We start from the raw sequence: 7,586 nt of genomic DNA, 5'->3' as shown, positions 1-7,586 counted from the left end.
ATAGAAACGGAGAACATGCATGAATCACTAAGGAACGTAAAATAAAAGGATAATCAAATATATAACTCATAACAATCTGAACATAATGTCATAATCCATCGGATCCCAACAAACCTAGCATAGTAATAGAAAGAGAATTACATAGATGCCTTGATCATGTAGGGAAGCTCACAAAGACTAATCATTGAAGCACAAGATTAGAGAGAAGACATCACATAGCTACTGGTCATGGACTCATGGTCCAAGGAGAACTACTCACGGCACATCCGAGAAGCGTCCATGGCGGTGGAGAAGCTCCCGGAGGTCAATCCTCCCTCCGGCAGGGTGCCGGGAAGAGGTATCCTGATGCTCCCAATCTCGGAAGCTCTGCGGTGGCAGAACGATTAAGAAATTCGTGATTCCAGAAGTTCTGTAAGGGTTTCCTCTCAGGATTCTAAATATAGGCCAAAGGAGGGCACCGGAGGAGGTGGGACCCACCCAGGCGACCTCTTGGCGCGGCCTAGGGCCTGGCCGCACCAGCAGGCCGCGTGGGAGGCCCTTGGCCCCCTTCTGGCCCATCTTCGATGATCCGGAAGCTTCTGTTTCTCTGATTTTTTGTATATTTTTTCTGGAATTTTTTGGGCTTCGGAAAATTGGCTAAAAGCCCCTGCAAAATAGACACGAGCACACAGAAATTGGTAATGGGTGCACTGAGTTAGTAGGTTAGTCCAAATATGTGTTAAATGATATAAAAGTGTAGCAAAACATATAACAATGTCACCCAAAAGATCATGGAACAAGCAGAAATTATAGATACGTTTGGGACGTACCAACATCCCCAAGCTTAATTTCTGCTCGTCCTCAAGTAGATAAATGATAACACAATAATTTCTATGGTGACATGCAAACATACATATAAGAACTTCAAAGTAAAGCAAGTGAGATATGCAATTCAAGTCAAGACAATAACAAGCAAGAGTTCATATCTAGTATTGAGTTTAGCAAAGTAAGAACATAAAGGTGCAAGTACTCTCGCTATCCGTGACTCGAATGTCTCCAAATGGTGTTTGCGTGCAAGAAGTGGGAGATGGGTTGAGATCATAAAATATATGTTTTTTAATTGAGAACTCAATCTACTAAAATTTCACACTTGGTCTCCTTTGGAATCTTATTTTGACTCATCCCCAGACCACTAGTCAGGCACAAGTCAAAATGATCCTCTCCCTTTCGATTTTGAGCACTCATGCAATGGATGAGCGTAAGCAAGATATGTTGGCACTTAGGATGGAAAATAGAATAATGATGGGGAAGGAAGACAAAAGGTGTGAAAGGCTCACATCAATGAGGACAACCATAGGCAAGAGAAAGCCAAATGATAGATATGATGTGAGGAGTAGGGATTGCCATGTAACTGATGCACATATGAGCTAAGGTAAGCTCTCCAATGGAACTAGTGGGGGTGCATCCAACTTGTTTTCTCATGAAGACCTAGAGCTCATTTGAGGAGGCTCATCATTCGAATATGCAAACCAAGTTCTATAGTGTAAGGGTCCCCACATAGTTATGCATGAATGATAATCTCTATATAGTTCCAATATAGTAATGGAGTACGAGTGTGGATCTTTCAAAAGGAATAGTAGTGTTGCCCCTTCTCTCTTTTTATTTCTTTATTTCTTTTTTGTTTTCTCTTTTATTTTTATTTTTTGTGGCCTCTTTGGATCTTTCTTTTTATCTCTCATTTGTCCTCTTTGGGATTATTTGTTTTGTCCACTTTGGGATATTTTCCTCACTTAAGGGCAACACTCTATGTTTTACATGAATAAAAGAAAAATCATCACACTTTATAAGAAGTACTCAACATAAAGACAACTGAAAACTATCATGATGTATGCAAATGTATGCCTCTGCCAGTGTAGGAGGATATGCAATGATACTAGCGCGTCATGTAGCAATACTAAGGGCAAGGCCCAACTATCATGCGTCTCTACGATCAAGCAAAAGCATGTATGACATGAAGATCAAGTCATGAGATGGTGGATGTTTCATGGCAATGTATCTCAGAAAGGCTATGGAAATGCCTTAATAGGTAGTTATGGTGGTTGTTTTGAGGAAATATATAATGAGGCTTATGTATGAGAGAGCGTATCATATCATGGGTTTGGATGCACCGGCGGAGTTTGCACCAACTCTTAATGTGAGAAAGGGAAATGCACGGTACCGAAGAGGCTAGCAAAATATGGATGGTTGAAGTGCCAACAATCAAATACTCACATTAGTCTGAAGAACTCATACACTTATGATCGGTAACTCTCTATCTAGTTAGGAAATTCACAAAGAGACAAGTACCCCGAGGAGGAGTGTTTGGGGGTTTGGTTATCCTTGTGCATCCTCGACTCGTGGTAACGTGAGGGTACTCTATATATTCCAACCCCTCCAGAGGTTAGCATCAATTTAGTAGCTAGAGTTCTCAACAAATTTTAGTTTTTGAAAAACACATGCATTTCCCAAAATACGACACCTATCACTAATAGGCTCAAGCTCTTGGCACCAATAGTCCAAACATTACTCAAATCAATACCTCAGAACCATTGCAAGTTACTACTATATTTAAATAGCAACCTCAATTACCTACTCATGCAAGACACACAACTCAGTGCAACGAGCCAACTCTCTAAACAAGAGAAGCATGATAACTCAAGAGGGTTCCAGAAGCAACCTAAATAATATCTCATAAATATAAGCATGAAAACTAAGAGCTAAGCATGACAATAGCTATGAAAATATGAAGAACACGAGAAAAAGATAAGCATGAAAACCTATGTTGTGTTCTAGAGTGGAATGGAGCGCGTATCTCTCCCAAACAAGGTAGGCTAGGTTCGGACTTGTTATGAATAGAAAGCAAAACTAAAACAAACTAAAAAGTAAAGAGTGAGATGCTCCAAGCATAACACATATCATATGAAGTGATAAAAATATAGCATGGAGATGGACGAACTGATGATTGTTGATAGAGACGGGGATGCACGGGGGCATCCCCAAGCTTAGACGCTTGAGTCTCCTTTGAATATTTCTTGGGGTGCATGGGGGCATCCCCAAGCTTGAGCGCTTGACGCTCCTGTATCTTCTTTCATCATCTCCCATCGCATACTTGAAAACTCCCTTCATACGAAACTCATCGTAAGCTGATTAGAGTGGTTAGTTCCCATAATAAAATAATTCATTACCAGCTGGAAATAAATATTTTCATGAAAATCTACTACTTCTTATGAATGCCAAAAGTTTTTTGCAAATAAAAAGTAAACTTAGGATTTGCAAAACAATAAAAATGAAAAACATGACAGAATGTGTGAAAAACAGAACAACAGGTAGTAAATAATTTATTCGGGGCACTTCTGCAAGTCAAATAAGAAAACTCAGAACAGATGCTAGAAAGTAAATTATATAGAGCATGCCGTAAAAAACATTCAGATCAAAAAGATCATCTGGTCATTTTTGGCAAATTGTTCCGTCAAGCAGACAAAATCTGTTTCTGGACAGCATGTCACAACTTTTGAACTTTCTTGCAATCGGAGGCTATAACTTGGCACAAAGCTTAAAAATAAAGATACAATGATATTGCTACAGTAGTAACAAGCATCAATACCACTAAAACAGAAATTAAAAACAAATTGGGTTGCCTCCCAATAAGCGCTTTCTTTTATGCCTTTGAGCTAGGCATAATGCAAGAAGGTGGATCAAGATTCTCCGAGGTTATCGGAATTATAGAAACCTTCAAACGGATCCTCAAAAAGTTCATCCTTATATTTTCTAGGGAAAGGGTACGTACCTTTTGCTTTCCGACATAAGCGTATGTGTCCTTGACCTATATCAATGAAGCCTCTCATGGCTCGGAGGAAGTCCCTTCCAAGCACTATATTCCCTTTGATGAGCTCCATGATGAAGAAATCAATTGTTGCATTCCTTTTAGAGAATGTAACCTGGACATCTTTTACATTTCCTTGGATTTTAGAAATATCACCATTAGCATGTTCATGAGAAGATGAAATTTTTTCCATATCTAGCGAGAGAGAATCATAAACAACTTTTGGCATTGTAGAAACTATGGATCCAATATCACAATAAGCAAGGAAGTCTTCGTTAGAGATGCAAATTCTAACCAAAGGTTCCCTGTCATCATCTATTTTCAAAATATGTTCCTTATCAACCATGGGTTTCTCTCTTTCTCTTAAATCTAGAGGATCTATTTTCCTTTGAGTAGTAGCAAGTCTATCTATAATAGTGTCATAACCATGATTATAAACAAGATTATTAGATGGACCATGTATAATGTGAGCTCTTGCCTCATCACACTCTAAGAAATCTCCTTTATCTATAATATCAAGAGAGTGTTTGCACCATACAAAGAGACCATGATAAAAATTTCTAAGCACAATTTTAATAGGTATCCAAGGCATAATTCTTTTGTGTGCTTCAGAAATTCTATCCCATGCTTCCTTCATATTTTCTCCATTCCTTTGATGGAAATGTAGGACCTCAGATTCCTTCCAAGCATCAAACCTTAACATGCTTGACAACTAGAAGCAAAGTAACTAATTGTTTTTTGGTTTTTTGGTATAAGACTCTAAAGCAAAAACTAAAAAGCAAACTAACAAGACTAAAAAGCAAAGGTAAAGGATAGCGTGCAACTCCCCTATCTTGAAGACTGGAGTCCCCGGCAATGGCGCCAAAAATTTGCTTGATTACGAGTTGATGGATATACTTCCCGCCCCTCGCTGGTTACCCCAAGTGGAAGGTGGAGATGTAGTTAGCAGCAGATTTCCCTTACACGGAGACTATAAGGTTTATCGAACCAGAAGGGCTCCTAGGCTCAACAAGTAGGTGTCTTCCACCCTGGCGCTAGCAGAATACGTGGACCTGCACACACAACAAATAACTTTACTTCCAACGAGTATAGAGAGGTTGTCAATCTCTCTGGCCTTGTGGTTTGCAAAGGATCAAAACACAAGCGGGAACGTAATAGTGATTTCAACGGAAAAGTAAATGAAAGCGGTAAATGACGGAGGGGTAAACAATGATGGTGATATGGACCGGAGTCACATGATGTTCACTAGTGATGTCTCTCTCCCAAAAGACGATAAACAACTATGCTTGGGTAAACAAATCACAGTTGGGCAATTGATAGAATTATGATCACACCGCAATGCTAATTATGCTACTTGATTGTTAGAGGTTCAATAGTAATGGGCAGTACACAAAGACAAGCAGACCGTTTATTCATCAGGATCTACTTACTAATCATCCACCTTGAGATATCTATCATAACATCTCACCGGTATTAAGTTGAAAGCCCACCCAAAGTGTAAACTCAAAGCAACGGACAACTGCATTAACCAACTATGCGTAAGGTAAACAATCCTTGCAACCGTGGTCAAATGCACCGTTGTTTTCTCCCTGGTGGCAACAAGCACATCCCCTAGTCTCATGTTTCTGTCACTCAAGCTAGACATCGAGGGGCATGAACCCACAATCATGCATAACGCTCCCTCTTGGAGTTACAATCTACTATTTGGCCAAAGCAATAAATAGCAACGGAGAACATGCATGAATCACTAAGGAACATAATATAAAAGGATAATCAAATATATTACTCATAACAATCTGAACATAATCTCATAATCCATCGGATCCCAACAAACCGAGCATAGCAATAGCAAGAGAATTACATAGATGCCTTGATCATGTAGGGCAGCTCACAAGGACTAACCATTGAAGCACAAGATTGGAGAGAAGACATCACATAGCTACTGGTCATGGACTCATGGTCTAAGGAGAACTACTCACGGCACGTCCGGGAAGCGTCCATGGCGGTGGAGAAGCTTCGGAGGTCAATCCTCCCTTCGGCAGGGTGCCGGGAAGAGGTCTCCTGATGCGACCGATCTCGAAAGCACTTCGGTGGCGAAACGATGGAGAAATTCACGATTCCAGAAGTTCTGTAAGGGTTTCCTCTCAGGACTCTAAATATAGGCCAAAGGAGGGCACCGGAGGAGGTGGGACCCACCCAGGCGACCTCCTGGCGCGACCTAGGGCCTGGTCACGTCAACAAGCCGCCTGGGAGGTCCCTAGCCCCCCTCTGGCCCATCTTCGGTGATCCGGAAGCTTCTGTTTCGCTGATTTTTTTATATATTTTTTGAATTTTTAGGGCTTCCGAAAATTGGGTAAAAGCCCCTCCAAAATAGACATCAGCAGACATAAACTGGCATTGGGTGCACTGAGTTAGTAGGTTAGTCCAAATATGTGTTAAATTATATAAAAGTGTAGCAAAACATATAACAATGTCACACAAAAGATCATGGAACAAGCAGAAATTATAGATACGTTTGGGACGTATGCAGAGCCGCCGCCACCCTCGGTTATTCCCCAGGAGAGCTAATGTGGAGGCTGCCTTGGCCTCCGGAGAGGGGAAATCATCGCCATCGTCATCACAATCACCACTCCATCACCCTTCCATGAGTTCCCCTTTCATGTGTGAGTAATTCCCTGCTGTAGGCGAAGGAGATGGTAGGGATTGGATGAGTTAGATCATGTAATAGTTCGTTAGATTGTTGGGGGCATGTTGCCTATCATCTACTATGGTGTTTATCATCTTTGCTATTACTTGTTGCTCTTAATGATTGTCACTTAGGGCCCGAGTGCCATGATTTAAGATGTGAATACCTTATGTTTTCATGAATATATTTGTGTTCCTGATCCTATCTATGAGTAGTATGGACCTATTATAGTCCGGAACCGGCGATCCCAATGGTGATAGCTTGGGATACCAAAGGGAATATACTATAGTTTGAGGATTCCATGTATCCATTGATTGTTAATGTTTTGTTCAGGTGCTCTTTGACAAGAGCAGCTTAATCTACATAAGTTCCTTTTGGCTCCGTTGGTAGCGGGATGGTTGGAGAAAAGATGTTCTGCAAGTTCTTATTGCAAGCACGCACGACTACCTTGGGATACATGCCTAATGTTTTATATTTGCCTAGATGATCATTACTTTTCTGTGTGCCTTGCCCCAAGTTAAATACATGATATCTCTCATCCATGACCAACCATCCATCTCCCTAGCCTACAGTGCTTTAATCCTACTGGTTACAAGTTGCTTTGCTTTTGCTGTTTACTTTCATTGCTTTGCCACCATTATTTTCGTTGCCACCTTCACTTCCATATCATCGTTGCTACTAATATTTCGTTTCCAAGCAAGTATCTTTCAGGTGCGGTTGAATTGACAACTCAACTATTAAAGCTTATAAATATTCTTTGGCTTCCCTTGTGTCGAATCAATAAATTGGGTTATCTTACCCGCGAATACTGTTACGATCCCCTACACTTGTGGGTTATCAAGACTATTTTCTGGCGCCGTTGCCGGGGAGCATAGCTTTATTTACAAGTCTACTTGGAGTTATTTTGCTTGCTGCGATTTATCCGCTATGGGTAAGAAAGGAGACCCCAAGGTTCTGATTTTACCATCCACTACAAGAAAAGGTACCGTTCTTAGCACTAGTGCTACGCTTGATTCGCCTTCCGTTATGAGTAAGTTTGCTTCACCACCACCACATGCT

This window comes from Hordeum vulgare, chromosome 7H (assembly GCF_904849725.1).
Source record: "Hordeum vulgare subsp. vulgare chromosome 7H, MorexV3_pseudomolecules_assembly, whole genome shotgun sequence".
NCBI classification, from domain to species: Eukaryota; Viridiplantae; Streptophyta; class Magnoliopsida; order Poales; family Poaceae; genus Hordeum; species Hordeum vulgare.
This window is presented reverse-complemented; position numbering follows the sequence as displayed.